At 51.6% G+C, this 21805-nt stretch overlaps 1 long non-coding RNA gene across 1 annotated transcript; it reads left to right on the top strand.

Annotated features, from left to right (window-relative positions):
• Positions 1-3856: 3856 nt before the first annotated feature.
• Positions 3857-6828, top strand: LOC106047778 (uncharacterized). Its single transcript, XR_007164005.2, has 3 exons — positions 3857-4161; positions 4408-4525; positions 5655-6828. It is a non-coding gene; the product is annotated as an uncharacterized lncRNA (long non-coding RNA).
• Positions 6829-21805: the final 14977 nt, after the last annotated feature.

Here is a 21805-nt window from a genome sequence, read left to right as displayed (position 1 = left end):
TCCCAGCTCTGCAGTTCCTAGTAGGTAAAGCGAGTTGTAAATGCTGAGGCTTCCTGCAGCAGCAGGAGGGAGAGCAGAGGCCCCGGCCGAGCACCTGCGTGACCCATCCCAGCGCCACGGCTCCTCGCAGCCTCAGGGGCTCTTGCAAGCACTGCAGCAGCTTCATGGGAAGTGCTGTGTTCCCCAAGGTCCCCGCAGCTCACAACTTCATGCAGAAAAAGCTCTCACGTACGTACCATTGAATAAATTTTTCAGCGGTTTCCATCCATTGAATGGCAGAGCTCATAAAGCACTCACGCAGGTTTTATGGATATCCCACTATGTCTCTGGCTGCTCAGTTTTGCCATCATTGGTGTTATGGGAAAGCCAAAGTGATGGCAGGCTAAAGACACACGGCGGATGTGGAGAAAAATCTGCCCCTGCTCTGCCTGTGGCCCTGGGTCCAGGTGGAGCAGAGGCAAGGTCGTGCGCCCAGGGTTCAGGCAGCAACCCACAGCCTGCAGCGGTCTGAAAACCCCGTAAGAAACCCTGCTCGCTTGGTTTCCTTGGGATGTTTAAATACTTTAAAGGAAGAGCAAACAAGAGAGTGGATTTACTCCTCAAGCCACCAGGGTCCTTACATGCATCAAATTGACCTTAAATGACTGCAGAGAAATCAAGGCCCCAGTCTATTGCTGATAATCTTTTTCCACTAAGAGGTCAAGCGATGCGCTGAAAGAGTTCCCAAGGGACCAGGCCCTGATGCCGAAGGACAGCGCAACTTGTGAGTGTTCCCATACACTTCACTGGGCACAGACAGAAAAATGCCACATTTCTGGCATCTAAAAATGCCTGTTTGGAAAAAAAAAAACTGCTGTGACTTCAGTTGGCATTCAAGCTGTGTGCCCTGCCCCGTCCCTGCAGCTGCCTGCGCCCTGCTCGGGGCCCAGCGTGGAGCACAGGCCGGGCAGCAGCCAGGGGAGGTTCGGTGCCTCCATGGCGCCCGGCCTGCAAGTGCCCAGCACTGGAGACCTTCGCTCAGGTTTTGTGGTGCTTGACTGCGCTCTGCTCCCACCTCTTTTTTTATTTGAAGCTAGTGTCTCTGCAAGGAGACCCTTCTGTCAGCATGCTGCTCCCACAGGGAGGTGCTGTCAGACACGGCTGCCGAGCTGAGCCAGCTCAGGGACACCGCAGCCCCCAGGCCCCCAGTCCCACGGAGGAAAAGCAGGGCCAGAACTACCTGCCCACGCTCTGCCTTGCTGTGTGGCATCGCTTTGGCAGGGACCCCGGGGTCCCCCGAGCCTCGGAGGCACGTGGCCGTGCCTGGCGCTGTGCCGGCCGAGTGGAGCACAAGCTGCTAACACGTCCAGGTCTTGTGGCACCCGAGGGCAAGCCATCCTGTCATTAACCCGTGTGCAGAGCACAAGCACAACCAGCACGAAGACCAGAGCGTCCCTAATCTGTACCCACCCTCACCACTTACACGTGCCACCACAGGTTTTGCGATGACATAAAAAGCCTGAATTTCCAAGTGAAGTGTTTCCCCCTGGGATTAAGCTATCCAACTGGAGCAGTATAAATTCAAGACCATAAAATCTGCTGCAAGTTTACAACAGTTAAGAAATAAAAGTCCATAAAAGCGCATTATGCTTGAATAAATGGCTAGGTGAAACACTTCTCTGTGGCAAGAAGAGAAGCTGTGTGGAGGAGCAGAGCCACCCGCCAGGCAGGCTACGTGTGCCTTGTGCCGCCTCGCCAGGCCTGCTGCTGTGCTGCGCGTGGCCACGTGCAAACCATGGCTCAAGTGGAGCTAAATACCTCAGTGACTGCGCACGCTGGAGGCTTCTTAAGAGATTGGTGTTTACAACAAGCCAGTAACTCTCAGCTTTATTGCACCACGTATTTGCAAGCAACAGGAGTAGTTAATAAGCAAGAAAACAATGTGCTGTGGACATCCCTGTGATAAAGCCTGTTTGCAATTGTACTTTGTGCCCATGAATTTTCCCAACACTCATTCTTTATGTATCTGTTTGCTAAACAGACCTCTGCTGTAAAAGGTACAAAGCATTAAATGTCACCCGGATAACAAACTACTCACGAGCACCTGCAGAAAGCCGCCGCTTTCCTTCGCAACAGGGTGCAGGAGCAATGACAGAGGAGCTGCCAAGCGCCAGCTCTCCATAAACCAGCCGAGGTACGCAGGCACATCTCCGAGTGCCACACACCACGGCACGTGGCCACGATTTTATCAGGCTTCTGCTGCACGCGGTAGCTAATGACTTCCTTTGTCCTCCCATTAAGCTCACGCCAGCACAAGCCGTGCACTACCTAGACCTGCAAGCCGCTGGTGGCCGTGCCTTTGTCCATCCCTGCCAGTGCTGGGGGCTCCCAGGGCACCCCCAACCGTGCCCGCGGCCCCCAGCCCCAGCAGCACTGGGCAGCACCGAGGGTTGCCAGGATCCTGCTCCATCCCACTGACCACGTCCCACTGCAGATCCCTATGGAGAGGAGCAATAACCAACTTGAATTCGGGCTGAGAGGCTTCCACACGTCTGAACAAAACAAATCACAAACAAACTTCTGCAAAAATACCGCACAGCCTCAAACCTTTAACATAGCATCAAGGCAGAGACCAGCAGCAGATGATTTATGCGTGAGGATGAGAATGCATGTTTGGGAGGTCCCGGGAAATGGGATGGCATCGGACTCCCAGTAGACAGGGATCTGCAGGGATTTGGGGAGTTGTTACAGATGTGCTGGCATCAGCAGCTTGCAAGGAAAGGGTGTATTTTTCTATGCAGGAATGATTGCCTTACTGCATAATATTAGCCAGAACCCATCCTTGCAGATGTACAATGAAGGTTATTTTTCTCTCATGGGCACCACTGTTCATTGTTAAATGAAATTTCATCAGCCATTTTATTTCACATATATTCAGTGCCATAAGAGCCTTCTGCAACACTTAACATTCAGCTGTAATTTTGATTAACCTGAATAACTTTGCATTTGATCTGTGCAAGCGTCACAAAAAGTAGTTATGTTTTCACTACATAGAAAAAAAAACCACTTGATTATTGAGCATTGGGCTGAAGATTTTATAAATATATATGACTTGTGTATGTATGTATACACACACATATGTAACATTAGCTAAAAATGCATGGTTTATTCGTGTATTCCACAAACCCATATACAGAGACACGTAAGATTCTTGAAAGGATGCGGTCATTTGTGTTTGCACGTTTAATGGGCTGCAAGTTGGATGAGTGTGCCCGATGTGCTGGCTTCCCGCGTCACCTCGCCGTGATGCTGTTGTCTCCTGCTGGGCCAGACTCTCCTTCCCCTTCCTTCCCCTCCTGGGGCAGGCCAGGAGGTGCTGCAGGCAGGGAGCGCAGGCAGAAGGGGGCACGCGCCGTCTCACGCTGCTCCCACGTGCCACAGCAGTGCCCGCTCCCCCAGCGACGCTCTGGTTTCCTGCAGATAATGCTGTACAGAGGAATAAAGGAGGCAGCACAAAGCATGATTAATGCCCCCACTCCTCAATAATTATGCATAATTAGTCACAGAGACAACCTACCTCAGCCCGGCGGGACCTCCTCCGGGCTGGGCACGGCCTGCAGGACGGCACCGTGGCTGGGCCCCAGGCAGGGCCTGGCCCCACACCATGAGCCGACATCTCGGTGCTGCTGGGCGCTGTGGCCAGCACACCCGCTGGGCTGGGCCACGAGGTAGGGGAAGAGGGAGAGGTAAGAAAAGTCACCGAGCAATCTGATAAAACAGGTATGTCATAGGCAGGGGGAGGCCAGAGAGAAAGGTGCAGGGAGGAACCACAGGAGGGGAGGTTCAGAAGGGCACAGCACTTCCAGTCAGCCCTGGCCAGGGGGCAGGAAGAGAAGGGTGAGACTTGGTGGCCACCAAACAGCCTCCCAGGGCCAGCGCTGCACCCCACAGTGGCAGTATCTGGCCCCATCACGTACACGAACAGACGCCTTTCCTGGCATGCCCAAGGGCATCCTGTGGGCCCAGTTGCCCGCAGCAACACCCGTGCGGTTCCCTGGGAGCGTGTCCCAAACACTGCCTTCCCGGGGCATCGTTTCTCCAGGAAACTTTCTAAGGTGGTAGGGCACTGCCTCGCACAGCAGCTGCATAAAGCCATAAAACTGATCTGGTGTGTGAGCTCAGGTACAGCTCCCAGTGTCAGACCCCCGGGCGATGCAGGGAAACGAGCTGGTGCTGAGCCAGGGCAGCGGGGAGCAGCCGTCCGGGCAGCCCTGCGGGGCACCAGCGTCCCCCTGCCCTCGTGCCCGTCCCTCCTGCAGCTGTGCAGGGCTCAGCACCACGTGCTGCAAGCGCACCCGTCACTCGAGGGGTTTTCTTCCTATTAGAATTAAACTGAATTTTGACTGTGATACCTTTTACTTTTACCAGGGAATTGAATAAAGGGAGACTGCAGACATATCCCAGCATTACTGAATGCAGCGGGCCCAGGGGATCACTTCAGATGCTCCAGAGACTCCAGCAATAAGCTCAGCGAGTAACGTGAAAGGTAAAATTGGCCACCATCAGCTGGTGACGAAGGGCTTTTCATTGAGGCCAGACTGACTCTCGGCCCGTGGCTGCTCTTGGCCACTGTGATTTTATGCACCCGTGCAGATGAGGATGGGAGAAATTCACCAAAATAAAACAAAACAAAACAAAACAAAACAAACAAACAACACAGAAGCAGAGCTAGAAATAGATAGAATGGGCTAAGAAATACATTTCAAATTAGTTTTTTTTTGTGTGTGTGTGTTCCTGATATCAGATTAATGTTACAGTTTGTTCTTCCTTTTTTCACACTATAAAATCATAGACCTTAATAAAAAAAATAACTTCGATTTTCCAAGTTTTTTTCCAACTTCTATTGTCACCCCTTCTTTCATATTAGTACTGACAGAGTTGTGGGGGGACATAAAGACATAACATAAAGAAGGGGAACAAAAGACAGGAAAGTGATGACCACAGTGACAAAAAATAGAGAACAATAGAATCCTTGTTTCAGTATTAAAAGTTCCAGTAAGATTTTTCTCCAGGTCAGGAAGAACACAGGAGAGTCGTGGGATTAGTTTAAGGACTAAACTAGTCATAATATTTGCACTAGCCCAAAGAATTGCCTTTATCCTACTTGTCCAGGACATTCAAGCTGGAAGCTGGGATATACAAGGTTTCAAAATAAGAGTGCTTCTTTCATTTTAGTGTTTTATTTTTTTAAATGTACCAAATCCAGTGTCAGAGACAAGCATAACAGCTATCCTGTGCAAGGTGAAAGAAAAATAGTTATGAAGTCAACTGTACATTTTAAGTGACTTTTCTTTAGAAAAAGTTTATAATCCTATGAATTTAAACCCCGGAATGATATACTGTAGCTCAACAAAGGCAGGAGTTTCTAAATCTGGTTGCAGCAAATGAAAAAGCATCAAACCAGAAGACCTCTTGCCCTGATGTTAAAACACTTGTATGTGCAAGTCTACTGAAATGGTTATCTGTTTTATTTTGTTCAGTTAAAGCCAAACGCATGCTGTATCCCCAGTGTGGAGACTAAACCTGAGCTATAATAATTGGTTCACTCCTATTTGTAACAGTTTCTCATATTTGGAAATTACCCAACATTTCTCCTTCCCCTTTATTGATAACAGCGACTACAGAGCTGGAGGAGCCCCGAGAGGCCAGCGTACACCATCTCATTCAAACATGATGGATGGATTCGCTGTGGCTTTTTCTCTGTTGAAATTAAAATTAATACACTGAAAAATGATGTAACAAACTGCTTGGCATAATTGATTTCCCCAGCAGAGTTATCGTTTCATTGCAAATTCACAAGAGGCTGCCATAAACAATACTAGAGAGATTTAAAATGCTTTCTATTAATAGCTCCTTGGATCTCTAGCATATATTCTGAAGGGTATTTAAAAAGCCATTATAATAATGTTGTCATGATATATAGAAAAACGAAGGGCCCCTGGCACCATTGGGGTGGGCATGGGGGGTCAGACCTGCCCCAGTGCTGGCACGGGGTGTGGAGCTCAGCTCCCCCTCATTGCCAGGAGGGAAACGTGCATGGCCCCAGCCCTCGGGTGCCAAAGGTGCCTGTTAGCACCCAGATCCCCGTGGCAGCCCGTCCACAGGGTTTGCAAAGACTCTCATGAGCAAGAGCAGGCTTCTTTTGCTTCACCTCTTGGGAAGGATGCCAGTATTTCATCATTAAGGTGCCTCACATCATTACACCGTGAAAAACAACATATGGCACAATGTGCCTAAATGTCAAAAAACAGGCTCTCTACTAAAGAAAAAAAAAAAAGAAAAGGAGAGAAAGAGAGAGAGATGCCTCTAAATGATGTGTACAATACCTTGGCTGCAGCTGCAAAAGTCTCCACAAGCTGCTGCCCATGCTGAGATCTGTCCCCGCCACGTTCTGCCACGCTCCGCGGGCTCACACACCGGCCCCGCTGCTGGGCATCGTGCACACACAGAACCTGGCTGCCCCCGGGCACCCAACACCTCTCCTTCCAGCATGACAAATGAAGCGCATCTGCCTTCGTCAGCTGCCAGAGGTTGGGGCCCGACCAAGCTTCCAGAGCTGTGACTGGGGCAACTTTCTGGTGTCTGCCTCCTCTTTCACGTGCCAGAGCCTCAGGACTGAGAGCGCACCTTGATGCTTCTGTATCCCACAGCACCCACACTCTGGTATCATGCTGGGGCCTTTTTACCTCTTTCCAGAGGTGTTACCCAAAATGCAATGAACACGCAGTGGAGTTGCTGATGGCACATCGTAGGAAACCTGTCCCCCACTACCTGCAGGGAGAATTTCTTATTTTCCTTGGAAAGCACGGACAGCTGAGGGATGCATCAGAGTCCTTAAGCACGCTAATTTTAAGTTGTACTTGGGGTGGCTCTTGGGAATCTTTTCACTGTATTTTAACATAGTTTGCTCACCACTCTAAATAGCACAGGGAAATGTTCTTTTCTTAGCTTTCACATGAGGATCTAATAAGATGCTCAACTTTCCTCTGCAAAGATATAACAATCTTCCCTGGAAGATATTAGGTGTTATAAGAAAGGCCTGTGAAAAAAATTAACTCCATGCTTAGCAGAAATCAAATAAAGCCACAGAAGTATTCTAAAAATGTAGGAAGGGAATAGGAAAGAAAGCCAGAAAACATTATTAAGCCACTGAGCAAAGCAGCGGTGCCCTGACCATTGAATACGGCATTAGCTGCTTGTCACTGTCCCTCAGCTGCAGAAGGGTGCAGCAGATCTGAAGAGCCCCAGGGGATGACCAGAAGTACAGGACACCTTTCACAGACAGCAGTAAGCAGGTAGCCTACACCCTGTGCTCCAGTCACAGACACACTGGGTGCTTGGTGCCCAGACCCAGGGGGGCTCAGGGACCCCGCCAACCTGTCCTCATCCTCTCCCTGTCTTCACCCAGTGGCTGGTGAGATCAGTCAATGGAGATACGTCAGGGCAGCGATGTCCTTGAATCAGACAAATCACATGAGTTTTGCTGTTGACTTCAATGGTACCATGACAAGAAGGAAAGTTTGATCTATCTTCTGGAGGATGAATCTCAGCCCTTTCCTTAAGGAAGAAATATCAAGCCAGAGGCATGATTTATAGCACTAAATGCACTGATATTATCCTGCCGAAAGCAATATCCTACAGAGAAAGAGGACAACTGATGGCAATCGTTTGTTCATGTGTCACTGGGCATTAGAAACAAGTCAGCATTAAAAATAAATCCAATTCATTTGCTCTGGGCTTATCTTTGAAAAATATGTTCATTCATCCATGATTTAAGTGCATTTGAGATCAGCCAGAGGAAGTCAATGACTTTGTAGTGTGTAATATAACGTATAGTAAAACTTCAAATTACTAGTTGCCAAGAAAGCGGTAGCTGGAGTCGTATATTGCGTATGCTTATCCCTGACACGCAGCAGTAAAATGAACCAAGGAAATCGATTCTGCGCGTAGAAGACACCGCGGTGCAGCCCGCAGAGCCCGGCCCCTCCAGCCCTGCGCACCAGGATGGGGCTGGTGAGGGGCCTCCACCCCTGGGGGGGCCTTGCAAAGCAACATTTTGGCAACAAGAAAAGGTGGGTGTGCTGCATGCTGCTGCTGCCGCAGGGTGCAGTCCTGGCGGGACAGGATCTGCGGGACACCGGAGCCCAAGGGCCTGCAGAGGGGAAACGCTGCTGACATGTAGAGGGAAACCAGAGAGAACAACACAGTGTGTATGGCAGTGCTGAAAGCAGCAGCCCTGCAATCATCCTTCCACTTCATGTGGTTAATCAATTATTTACCTTCACCATGAAAAGAAGCCTTACACCTTACACACCGACTGTGCCAGGCAGGCACCAACGTTGCTTCAAGGATTGGGGGATGGGGGTCAAATAAATAAATAAATAAATACTTTTCACAGAATCGCGGAATTCTGTGATTTTTCTTTGGGTTTGAGTTTTGACTTTCATAGGGAATCAGCAAAAACCCTCTCTCTGCCACAGGCCCCCCATTCTGTCCATTTTGTTCATACCTACACCTCCTACAAAAGGACAGCTATCGCAGCGTGCCGGGGTGTGACCCGACCAAACCCGACACCAAGCCCCCAGCCCAGGAGGCTGAGGCAGGCTGCCCAGCAGCTCTCACAGCACATTTTGCTCTAAGAAAGGTCAGGAAATAGACAAACATCCCCCCTGAAGTGACGGTGCACTCCCGCTGCCCGCAGCCCCCAGCCCTCTCCGATGCTGCGCAGCCCTCGCCTCTCTGCCTGCCTCCAAGCAGAAGGGAGGCAGACAGCTCGCACAGCGAGGGCTCCTTACAGCAGCCAGTCTGGGGCTTGCTAAAGAAGAAACGAAGCACCCCTGATTACAGTCTAATCACACCCTGGTTCCTCTCCAGCCAGCTCTTGTAAATGCTTTCCCCTGAAGCTGATCAATGAGCGACAGGTTTTGTAGTCCAGCTGTAGCAACGCAGATAGAACGGAGGAGATGCTGGAGATAAATAAATCAAGTTTTCCAAAGCACGTTACAAAAGGGCAAGGAAGCCATGGCGCCAGATCCAGGCTGAGGAGCGCACTGACTAATGAAGTCACATTGATAAATCTGGTTAAATATTTCATTAGGGTAGTAATGGTAAATTACCAGCTTCTTATAGCACAATGTAGCCAGAAGGGCGGTTCCCAGCACAACCAGGCTGTGATGAGATTTTGCCTCCCCGTTATTTATAGGGTACTGAGTGGGGTGTCTACCAGGAGAACAGTTCTCTTTCGAGCCATTCCTTTTTCCAATACATGCTATTAACATCACCCCAAAACATTACCAATTAGAAGAAATTACAGAATTTGGGGCGAGTGCAGGCAGAGCTGTGGAGTGCTTCTGTCATGAGAAGATACTGGCAGGAAGGCAAGGCAGAAGAGATAGGCAAGAAGCACGGCTTTTGCACTCTTTCCAAAGGATAAGAGGCTTACGATGTGTCAAGCAGCTGATGTGGCAGATCGAAGCCCTTTTTGATCTGTCCATACGTCATCCGCGCTGCGGATTTCCTGATAGCAGCCACGCGGACCGCAGAGCACCACCGCTCCTTGTCCGTCGCTCCTGCTCTTGGAGCGGGAGCACAAAGGGACATCGCTCCTGGGGGGACTCCCTTGCTCGTGTTACTCCCACTCACATTGAGGATGCAGGGGATGAGACACATCTTTCAAGGCACTGAAGTTAATCTCCACCTCCTTTTGCAGGGCCCAGGCAAAGCCACTGAGATATGTTGTTATTGACTCTCCAGACGCTTGGAGACATCGTTCTGTAACCGCATGTATCCCAGTTGCATTCTTCTTAATTTGGATAATCAGTTTATTGGTCTCAGAGCACCACAGCTCTTTTCCTTTCTTGCAAGCATTCACACAACATTCAGAGCACACACGAGGCAGAGCTCGGTCTATAAATGCCAGAAATACCAAAATAACCTGGCAGGTTACATGCATCGGCTGGACGTTTTGCCGCAGAAATGTGCAAATGCAGCTGCTATGCTTTGCCTAGGAGGAAGAGCTGCTTTGGGCAACCAAAGCAGTTGACTCCTGTCACATCTGGCCTTGCTCTCATAAGCTGTATATAGTGGGACTGACGGGAGGTTTGCACGATGCTTCTTACGGGCAGAAGGACAAAGAATGAGAAGTCCAAAGGAAGATGCATTCCTCGCTGGATAATATCTCCTGGCCACCAAGGGGAGGAGAGATGGCTGTAAATCTCATGGATGGAAAATATGGCTTTGTTTGTTAAAACTCAATGTTTTAAATGTTTCCTTGCACACCAGAATGAAGTAAATGTCTCCACATACAATTGTGGAAAGTGGCCAAGATGTCTCCTACTTGCAGACAAAATACAATTTTCATGGTGAAAGATTAAATTAGGCTGGATACCCCCAGAAGACAAGTGGGGAGGCTGATTCTCAGGACTGAATGTCTCTGCCAGACACAGAAGGAGGGTCTCTCCTACAAGCATCTCCACTTTTTGGGGGGGGAGTTTGGCTCTTTTTGGACCAATGGGTATGACACATCAGAACCAGCTGACTCCTGTGGCCCCTGGCTTTTTTCCTTTGCTTCTCCAGGCATCTTACCAGAGGCTTTCCCACCACAGCCCAGTGCTTATTCCTCTCTCTCCTCTCTGGACATGGACATTTTGCAGCATTTTTTCACCAGAATGACACACAGGTGAAATTTCCCTAAAACACGTGCAGCTTGAAAGTTTATTAGAACAAGTCTTATTCAAAGCTGGCACAAAACCAAGGGAAACCAAGAGAAGAAACACCTAAACCCGGGCTGCATTCAAAGAGGGGTGGGCAGCAGGGGAGGGAGGGGATTGTGCCCCTCTGCTCTGCCCTCCTGAGGCCCCACCTGGAGCCCCGCATCCAGGTCTGGGGCACAAGGAGGATGTGGGGCTGTTAGAGCGGGTCCAGAGGAGGGCCACAGATAGAGGGTTGGAGCACCTCTGCTATGAAGAAAGGCCGAAAGAGCTGGGGATGTTCAGCCTGAAGAAGAGAAGGCCCTGGGGTGACCTCATTGCAGCTTTTCAGTACGTAAAGGGGACTTGTAAAAAGATGGAGAGCAACGTTTTGCTCAGGCAAATAATGACAGGACAAGGGGGAATGGTTTTAAACTAAAAGAGGGGAGATTTAGATTAGAGGCTAGGAGGAAATTCTTCCCTCAGAGGGTGGTGAGGCACCGGCACAGGTTGCCCAGAGAAGCTGTGGATGCCCCATCCCTGGAGGTGCTCAAGGCCAGGTTGGATGAGGCCCTGGGCAACCTGATCTAGTGGGTGGCATCCCTGCCCGTGGCAGGGGGTTGGAACGGGGTGGTCTTTGAGGTCCCTTCCATCCTCCGCCTTTCTGTGACTCTCTGAAACCTCTCGTAAGAGAGGGGAACAACATGCTCATGTGTCCAAGGCCACGTCTCCTGGTGCCAGTCACTCAGACTGGCCCAAAAGCAAGCCCACGTACACCGAGCACCCTGCCAGGCACAGCTGTGCAGAGGTGCCAGGATGTGCCCCTAGAGCCTTGGCCTGGGAATCATGTCAGCTGGGTCACTTCAGGCCGGGGCTGCCCCAGTCCTGCACGCTGTTTTTTTTTCCAGGACTTGTTCTCACGCTGTTTGCTACAAATTCTGCTTGCTCAACCAGAAGTCCAGCTGAACCAGAAGGGTCAGCCCACCAGGCAGGGCAGAAGCGAAACTCTCCTTGGAAGAGGAAGCACAAGCAAGATTAGCCCATGATTTTTGGCTGAGCTTCTTCCAGCCCAATACTGGAAATACCGGTATCGCTCCTCTTTCTCCACACAGCACCATGTGCTGTGCACAGCCCTGTGCAGTGCACACAAACCCCTCGTTGCACGTAGATTCCCCTCTGCCCCCACACATTGCTTTTGTGACAGGTAACTCCAGAGGGGAGTGAGCCTCGACCGGCCGCCCCCACCCCTCCAATCTCCTCCTCATCTTTACTTCAGGCAGCAGTGTGCTTGAAAAATTTTCATAAGAGATATTTTAATGGAATTATTAAAATATTAAAATATCTCTTGCAAGTTCCTTGTTTCAATTGTCCATCGCATGGCTATCAAAACAGGAACTGACATGAACATCGAAACAGAATAAAATGATTTGAAGTTGAGTTACTCATTATTCAATAACAATTACTCCCTTAAAGTTCAGTGTGATGAGGAGGCTACAGAGAAAGGAAATTTTTGTGACTTTTGTTTCCCTCTGGAAAGGTCAGAGTGAGCTGGATTTTGGGAAAGGTCAGCGTGGGCCCAGGAGCTACCAAAGGCACTCGGCTGAAGCAGGCAGGAGGTTTTTGAAGGCTGTGACTCGTGGCAGAGTGATTTATGGCCCCTTGCTTCCCCCAGCCTCACGCATCAGGGAACTGGCCTCGGTGGGAAAGAACCCCACCTAAATAAAGGACTTTCCCCGCAGCAGGCTCAGTCCCAAGCCACCCCAGAGCAGCAGGGGAGGGACAGGCACAACACACGGGGTGAGACTGCTCCAGCAGCACCCCGTGAACGCCCGCCCTACGCGTGCCGTCACCCCGGAGCCCCAGCTGGGAACTGCCGGGGTCAGCACTGCCAGGGCAAGAGGCCAGAGTGGGTCAGGGAAATAAATCTGCGTCTGAAAAGCAAAGAACAAGACTTTTTCTTTAGCCCAGGGCTAGGTAGAGCCTCTGGGGTGAACACCTTTTATAAGTTTTTTTCATGGGCTCAAAGGCAGCCTCCAAGATCTCTGTGCCCAGGCGGGGGCAACCTCATCTGGGCGGCCCCCAGGGGCTGGGCTCAGGGGACGTTAGCATCCGTGAGATCTCCAGGATTCGCCTCCTGATTTCCCTGAAGCAGCGGGTCCTGATCGCAGCGGGAGCGGCTGCAGTTGCAGAGGGTCTGGAATGAGGCCGGTGTGCGGGAGCTGCAAGGCTGTGCCTGCGCTGGGGGCAATCAGGGGTCTCTAATAACAGAAGAGCCACCAAACATCGGGCTATGAAGGATGTTCCATGGCACCTGAACTGCTGCACTTGCGTGTAGTCACCAGCCAGCGACACCCACTCCGACCACATGGAGGGAAGGGTGAGAGGGGAGGAGAGCGGTGCCGTGCCGGGACGTGCGGGGACCGGCCAACAGCGGTCACTGAGCCAGAGCCAGGAAAGCAAAACGCCTCTCTGGGAGCTGGGCAGCTCCTTGACAAGGGGCATCGCCGTGCGCTGGGCCTTCGCTCTCCTGGTATCTGCAGTCGGACGCCATCGATCAGACAAAGCCGGTCCCGCACCGCTTTACCCTGGGTTTACTCCTGCTCTCCAACGCTGACCTTAATGGTGTATGATGAGGTAATTGGCACTTGTGGGACATACTAATAGATGCTGCAGGCACGCTGCCAAGTTAGTGTAAAATGCAGGTCCTGATTTCTTCTGACTGGGTGTTAAACTGACCAGGAAAGGTCAATTGGAGATAAGAGATGGCTAATAATGCATAGCTCTCAAATGGTACTTATAATTTCATATATAGAGCTCAAATTGCTTTGCAAAGGTGACCAAGCATTATTTCTTAACCTTTCCATGTGCTAGAGAGCCTGTTTCCCTCCTGTAGGTTACTGAAGATGATCTGAGCGCAATGATTAAGATAGCTGTATTGTGGAAAATTGTTTCAATATTACTGATGCTTGGAGAATCAGACAGAAGTTTGTATTAGAAGAGGTAAAGAAATGAAAACCATTATTGTTCCATTACAGACATCAGAAAACAGGGTTTCAGACACGTACAAAGGTGGAAAGGTTCAAAGCTATCCACTAGCACAGGAACTAGGTGCTCAGAGCCTGACCCCGCTGCACCCACACACTCCCAAATCCCAAGGACTGCTGTAAGCACTGAGGGCAAGCGCTGAAGGTGCAGCCTCAGGGGGCTCTTCTGGGCTTCTCCAAGCACCAAGACACAAAAACAGTGGGTTTGGGGGAATGTGAGCCTTGGTAACTTGCCCCAGCCGTCCATTAGTACCACACCATTAGAGCTCAGGCCCCTATCCCAAACCAGGCATCCAGCCTGGCGGCACCAACTCCACCAGCTGCACCCCTGTGAGCCGTGAAATCCCGGTGCTGCTTTCCTGGGCATGGCTGCGAAGATGCTTAATGGCATTGTGTCGGAGGGGACACAAAGAAGAAATCTTCACAACACCACTGCTGGGAGAGGAGAGGATGGGGAAGAGCAAGAAGTGCAATTCATGGGCGGGAGGAGATGCATCTCAGGCTCCTGAGGGCACAAAAATACGAAGACGAGGAGAGGTCACTGAGGGCCTGGATCATGGCTTAAATTTCCATATCCATCCCTCAAACAAGCAGCATCCATATGCATTACAGCTCCTGAAGTTATTCAAACCCGAGATGATCTGCTGTCACCTCTCCCTGTCACAGCCTGCCCTCGGGACCATGCAGCGCGACCTCCCCCCCACCCCGCACCCTGCTCCTGCCGGTGCCTGGGCAGCAGAAGGCACCTGGCACTTAGTGCTGGCTAGAGCACATCAGGCAAAGAAGAAAAGACAGCACAGTGCGTACGATGCAACTCAAAGCACCTCCAGCACTGCTCACCAGCCCTCAGGGCAGCGCTGCCCGGGGCCCTGGGGCTGGACCCACAGCCTGTGGGCCTGGCCTCCCCTCCTGCACCTCGTGCACACCCTGGTAAATGAGATTTTCTGAAGACAGAGAGCAGGCTGTGCTGCTTGAGGGTGCTCCAGCCATGGCACCCAGCTCCCCGCAGCCCCAGGAAACCTCCCCGTCACCCACCTCGCTCCGAGGAGCCACCTGGGGACCAGGCAAGCCAGAGAGATCCGCAGCTACCCCTGAGCCCTGGCATGCGCCAGCTTCCCTGGCAGCCCCTGCTCTCATTGCACTGCCCAGTGCTGGCTGCAAACCACCCTGCCATGGGGGAAAGCCAAATTAGTCACATTCCCAAGAGGGATCTAACTTTGTTCTTGCTTTATTCTATGCGTTTTTCTAACGCCGCCACCACCCCCCCAACCTACATTCCCCTCCTTTTGGTTGTTTTTCCCACTTTGTCCCTTTCCCGTTCTCCCCCCTGCCAGCCACCCCCACGGGCAGCCCCACTCCTGGCTCCTGCTGCAGCCTGGGCAGCCTCGAAGCAATGGACCGAGCAGCCTGAGCCCAGCAGCAGTCACGCCTGCTCCCTCCACCACCCGTAATTTGCACAGTTTGAGTTTTTCCAAGTGGGTTCACCTCTTATTTGTATTTTGAAGACAAAGTCTGGTTCGGTTTTCTGAAAAGTATGTTTTTTCCCCCACCGGACCACAATCTGTTCTGTAAAGCTGCAGTAGCCGAAGCGAACAGGATCAGGGAAAGCCCGTGAGCGGGTCCTCCCAGCTGCTGACAGCACACCCGGCCCCCACCGGCACCAGGGAGAGCATCGCACTGCACCGTACCCGGGTACGGAAAGCACGGGGGACACGGAAACTCGATGTGACCCAGCCCGGAGGATGGGGGGGCAGCAGAGGTGGAAATAGACCCCCACAGCATCATGGAGAGCCTAGTTCAGGTGCTACATCCGCGAAAGGTCTGGACCCAGCAGAACAAAGCCAGGTCCTGCAGAAAACCAGCACCACCGACCTGTTCCCATGCCGCCTGTGCTTCAGAGCAGGTGCAAGCACTGCCAAAAGGAGCTGCAAAACACACGGAGTTTGCAGAAGGAGCCACGGGCTGCAGAGGGAAGTAATTTCGAGGCAGCCCAGGGAAACCAGCCTGTACGCATGACTCGAATGCCAGTAGCAATTGCGGCAGCTCTGTGAGTAGTTTTGTTAACGCAGAGGCAGTTCAGTTTGAGCAAGGTGGAATCTTCTCACCTAACACACTGAACAGGAAAATGATTTGTCACAGAAATTAGGTTTTCACAGGCAGCAATACAGACAGCTATTAGAATATACTTAAATGCAAAACAATTGCTTCGAAGATTTAAGTAAAGCTGACAGTAGCGAGCAAAACAGGCCTTTCTTACACTCGGAGTTGCCTGCAATCGCTTTGTTTTCAAGTCTGTTACACAAACAAAAGAATGTTTTTTTCACTTGGGAAATGTTCCTAGGGCGTAATTGCTGGAGCTACCCTTCATCAGGTGAATAGAAGCACTGGCATGTGCTAGCAGGTAAAAAAGTCAAGCTCCCAAGGTCTCAAAAACATGCAAACCAAGAACAAATCATTGTCTCGGCACTACTTCTTCCTGCCCCAATACTCAGCGCTGCAGGGTTACCCAGCTACCTGAATTTGCAGCCTCCCCTTAACAGTAATCTGGAGACATTACTGGTAAGTGACAGAAGCCCTGAAGGGGAGGACACGCCGCCGCCAGCCCGCAGACCTGCAGCGGGACCCCGAGCCCTTGCTCAGGACCACGCAGAGCCAAGGCCCCCGGGGCCGTGCCCCCACCTGCACCCCAAGGGCACAGCATGAACAGCGATGACGGGGAAACAACTGCACGCTGGGGATCCTCCCAGATCTCAGATCCTGTGGCTGGGAGCCCCTGGGGCGTCCCTGTGCCACACCGGGGGACACGCTCTGCTCCAGCTGGGAGGCTTCAGCTGCCTTCCCGTCAGCACCCGTTGTGCACTTCAGAAGCAAAACTTTTGCTGTTGTGAAAACCGAGCTGGCAGCGTGAGCAAAATAACATTAGCTGCTAGAAAGGCTTTTGCCTTCCTTATTTTCTGTCAATCTTCTTTTATTATGAATATTCCTCGGAGGGCTGCAGAGCCAGTCATATAACACGAATATATTCATAAATCATAAATTCATCAACTGACAGGGAAGAAGAAAAGAGTCCATCTGCTTGTGACCGTTCCTCAGGCTGGCTGGAGATGCGAGGTGGGATGCCCTGCGCAGGCAAAGGGGCTGGGGCTGGCAGAGGAGCCGTGCCTGCCCCCGGCCCCCAGACCCCAGCCCCTTCCCCATGGGTGCCATAGGGCTCTGTGCTGACAGGCCGAAAGCAAAACGAGCACTTTGACTTTTGCCAGCTGAGGTTTATGTGGTCACGGCCAACGTCCTCTGCCTGTTTCTCCCCTAATTCCCAGTTCGGCCGCTGCCATCCTCACCACGGGCTGGGAGCTGGCTGCTGCAGGCTGGGGCTCCCAAGTGGGGCTCCCGGAGGAGCGCACCCCTGGCTTTGAGCACTTCTGGCCCGAAGGACAGCACCGCTGATGACGGCCAGAGCACCAGCTGGCCGTGAAGCCCCCACAGTGCCCATGAGGACCCCGAGCCCTGTGGTGCTTTGGTCCCACCGCGGCTACCGGCAGGAGGATGCGCGGGCAGGGTGAGCGCACAGAGCGCGGGACGTGGCACCAGCGGGGACAGCGCGCTCACCGGGGGGACCGGCAGCCTGTCGGGGGGGCATGGTGCACATGTGGCCTTCCCTCGCCCAGCTCTACCTCCTCCCATGCTGTCCTGTGACCCAGCATGCTTCTATCCAACTGCCCCACCAACCCAGCTTTGCTGCCTCAGCAGCCCCATCCCTCCTGCCCCTCGCTTTATTTTCACTTTGAAATTCCAGCACTTGAGACGACTGATGTGAAAAGCACCCTCCCCCTGGCTTCGCTGCATCCAACACTGTCAGAACAGATGCATTGTCAAGGCTGAGTTCTCCAAAACAGCTGCTTGCAGTCTGAGACGCCACTTTGAAAGAAAAGCTGTCGTTAGCAAGGCGCTCACAAAACCCACTCCCCTTTCTGTGCACGTGGGCATTGGGACAGGTGGGGGCCAGGGGCTCGGAGCAGACCCCCCTTTGCCAGAGTCACTTATTTGTTTTGCTTTCCCAAAATAAGAATAAAAAGAACCACACTTCCAAAAAAAACCTGCCAAAAGCTCATTACAGTAATTACACTGTTCTTGACAGAGACCGAAGTTGGCTGCTTCCAAGAAAGCCAAGTATCATACATTTTGCAACAGTAATCTGTTAAGAGGTTTATTCCTCATCCTAGATAATGATTTCTAATGCACGGCATCAGAACGGGTAGCCCTTGTAATTATAAAGCCATCATAAAGCCTGCAGTGTCCAACCCGCCCTGGCGACACGCCGCTGTGCACCAACACAGGGCTTTGGCTTCCCCGCAGCTCCCCGCTGAGCTCCGTGCTGGCAGCAGGACATCCCGCACGGATGTCCCCTGTCCCCCAGCGCGGGGTGGCACAGGGAGGCACGGCCTCTGCCTCCCGCTGCCCCAGCCGCTGGGAGGCTGCACCCCGAGGCTGCTCCAAGCCCCCAGAAGGGAAAAACAAACTTAGAAGCAAATCAGGTCTGCTACGACTGAGTGGCAGGAAGCGTCTGCAGGGGCATGCACCCATCGCCATGGCCTCAGGCAGCGTTCAGCCTTTTCCAGGCAGGAGGGAGCCCCAGAAGCCCTGGGGGGAGAGATGAGGACAATTTCAGCACCACCACAAACCTCTGTCCCCCGCAGCCTTCCAGCCAATATTTCTGCCGAGCTCTCACAGGCATTAAAGAGTTACCATGATCACGACACTCCTCTCCCTCGCGGCTAACCCTAAGCAGAGGGCTGACCTTCGCACCCACGAGAGCCCTTCTCAGGTGGCAGAGCCTGCTGCAGCCCGGTGGCACGGACCGCAGCGGGCAGAGCCGCAGCCTCCCCGCACCCCGCTCAGCAAAAGCGCCGCCAGCAAAAGTCCGCAGCCTGTGGGACGGCACCGCAGACATCGCTGGTGTGTGCTGAGTCCTCTGCTCTTCTCCTGTCCCGCCCGATCTCTGGGCAAAACACACAAGTAACGGTCCCAGAGGTGCTTTCACAGCGTGGCACAACACAAGACAAACAGAATCCGGGTTGTCGGTGTCCTTGAGAAACTGGGAGATGAAAAAGTTTGCTTCCCTTTTAGCTTCACAATTCAAGCAGCCCCTGTGGCAATCAATCCCTTAGAAAAGAATGAGAGTTTTTACCTTGCAATCCAATTTACTATGTTTTAATAACCATGAGTTGCCAGTGATTGGAAGCCTGCTGCTGTTAGGAAAGAGAACAGCGGTAAATGCTGCTCAGATAAGCTATTTATAAATGGCACACTTCCATTTAAAATAAAAAATAAAAAAAATAAATGTTACAATAATTTCATTTACAGCAGGTGGTGCTGCAATTTTTCTCTGTAGAAAATGAGATGTACCTGTGCAGCACAGAAACAGAAGCAAGTGCTTTGGCACAACGGACCTCACTGTGTTCGACTGCAGTTTCGCTCAGAACTCAAAAGGTTAATGACAGCCAAAAGTAATAATAGCAAAATAAGTTCAGCCCATTATCAAGGTGGAGCGTTTGTGTAGATTTTTAATAGCTAGAACAAAAAATAAAGCCAGCAGTGACATCACTTCTTGCCGTCCTGATCTGAAGCAGCTGCACGCTCGGTGCTGAGCCTTGCCTCCGCACGGCCCTGCCTGGGCTGCCTCGCGCTCCTCCTGCAGCACCTCCTGGGCGTCTGTCTGCAGGACCGATCCCCTGCCCGTCCTGCTTGGCTACGCGGCGATCAGCCCCTCAGAGCAGCCTCTGTCTCCTCAGTAGCAAGGAAGACCCCAGCACCGCTCCCCTCCAGCAGCAGGGACGAGGCCCCCACCCCGTGCCCAGCACAGAGCCCACCAGGCAGGGGGCTCTCCGTGCTGTGCTCCTGCACCTCCTGCCTCGCGCTGCAGAGCAGAGACGTGTGCCTCGCACCTCAGAAGGAAATGGCTCTTCAGAAATGCTGTGCCATCACTCACAGCTACAAGTCCTTCACCACAGTGCCCCTAGCCAGAAGAAAAGAGAACTGAGAAGACTTTGCTAAGATAGGTCATGGGGACATGGGGACGCCTCCACCTGATGAAGCTGCACCTTCCTGGGGAGGACAAACAGCAAGTCCCACCACCAAGCACGCCCTTACAAAATGCTACAATAATTCAAATGGCATTTCAGACTGAATTTTAATTGGATTTGAGACAAAGAGAGTGCTGGTCCTCCACCATCACCTGCCTCAGCATCAGGTCTATGCAGGGCATCAAGTCCACCAGAGGACAAAGCAGAGCTTGTGAATTTCTCCACATCAGAAGAAAGGGTTTTCAATGAAAATAAAAATCCAGAAAACCCAGAAAACTCAGACCAGGAAGGACCTTGTTGTTAAACTTCACTGCACCACAGAGGAAAAGTAAATTCTCATGCAACTTCAATCATACCTTTAATAAGGAGCTGTCTTCTTGCACACATCTACTGCTACCCAAACACTGGCAAAGAGTAGGGAAGACAGAGAAAATGCTACCACCAAGTGGAGGGAAGCGAGCAGGTGAAGCCATGGCAGCAGGGAAACGGAGAGCAACCTGAACAGTTCCTGTAAATCTAACTGCTCCCTGGGATTTATTCTGGAAGAGCACAACGTTGTATTTTCTGATTATCTTATATATCTTCTATATGGAAAAATATGTTATCTTCAGGAGATGTTCCCTCCTAACTTGCTGATACCCATACATTCAGCAGCATTGCTCTGAAGTCCAGGATTACACCCACAGGCACTGTGCAGGCATGTACATACAGAGTGGATAGGTGGATTTATGAAACAGCTGCTGCAGAGGAACATTTGTCTGCTGCTAGGTGATTTCCTCAGTCAGTGTGCCAGACGTCAACTTGCTGCTCCAGTGTTCTGGTTCCTCTGCCTGGACATTTCCAGTACAAGAAGCATTGCATATTATTTTGCAGGGAGATAACAGGTTCTCTGATTGCAGCCTGGGGAGTGAGCACAAATATCCAGTGGCAGCAGAAACACAGCACACAGGAGCATGGCCCTGGGCTGCTGCTGGAGCCTCTGAGCCTGCAGCAGAAATCCCTAACTCTTGTTCAGAAGATTAATATTTTCCAAAGCTCACCTACAATTTGAGCACTCACATGTTCAGTAACAGATCCCTTCAAATATTTTTTATTTCCTAGATTGCCAAAGGCGGATAGATTCTACGGGATGAGGTCCACATCATCTATGGCATGACATTACTGTTCTCCGTATGAAAGATTCAAGGAATTTGGACTATGTGGGTGATCTAAACCATCAGTGCTTAGACATTTGTGTGTGTGTGTGTGTGTGTGACTTTTCTTGCTCTCCAAGCATTTCACACAGTCCTAAGAACTAAGAGTAACAGCGGCTGCAGCAGCAATGTTTAAGAGCCCGCCTCGCTCATAAAGGTGGATCCTGACAGCCGATCAGCTGAGCTGAGCAGAGAAGGCGGAGTGCCCCAAAATGGTTTGAAAGGTTGAGTGGGGAGATATTCATTGAAATGCCACTGTGAAGCAACACCAGCTCTGGACAAAAAATAGATTATATGAAAGATACAGCCAGCCAGAGCTTCCAAAGACCTCCGCTGCCCCTTAGGCAATTAAGTGAAATGCTGAGACTTTTCAAAGCACGCTTCGTCTGCACCACTGGTGGCTATACCAGGTAAACACTTGTAGGAGACATCTCAACCTGATTTATTAGACATTGCTCTAAAAAGCAGGGGTCAGGAAGGCTGAGGCAGGAGCAGAGGTGCAGATCTCCATGAAGGAACCATCAGAGACCGCAGAGACGAAAGGCTCTGCAAGCTGCCAGGCGGGACGAGGCCCCAAGCCAGGCTGGGCGACAGGCAACGGTTGGGGTGGATGGGCGACATGCTTGAGTGTGGAAGTGGGGAGGATGAAAATGGGGTGGTAGCTGAGGGGGCAGCTTGCCTGCAAGCCTGCGAACACTTGGTTGGTGCTGGGGACCACCCGCAGCAGCAGCAGGGCAGCAAGGAACGGGAGGAGAGGAGCG

The sequence above is a fragment of the Anser cygnoides genome, chromosome 5, assembly GCF_040182565.1.
Source record: "Anser cygnoides isolate HZ-2024a breed goose chromosome 5, Taihu_goose_T2T_genome, whole genome shotgun sequence".
Classification (NCBI taxonomy): domain Eukaryota; kingdom Metazoa; phylum Chordata; class Aves; order Anseriformes; family Anatidae; genus Anser; species Anser cygnoides.
This window is presented reverse-complemented; position numbering and strand designations above follow the sequence as displayed.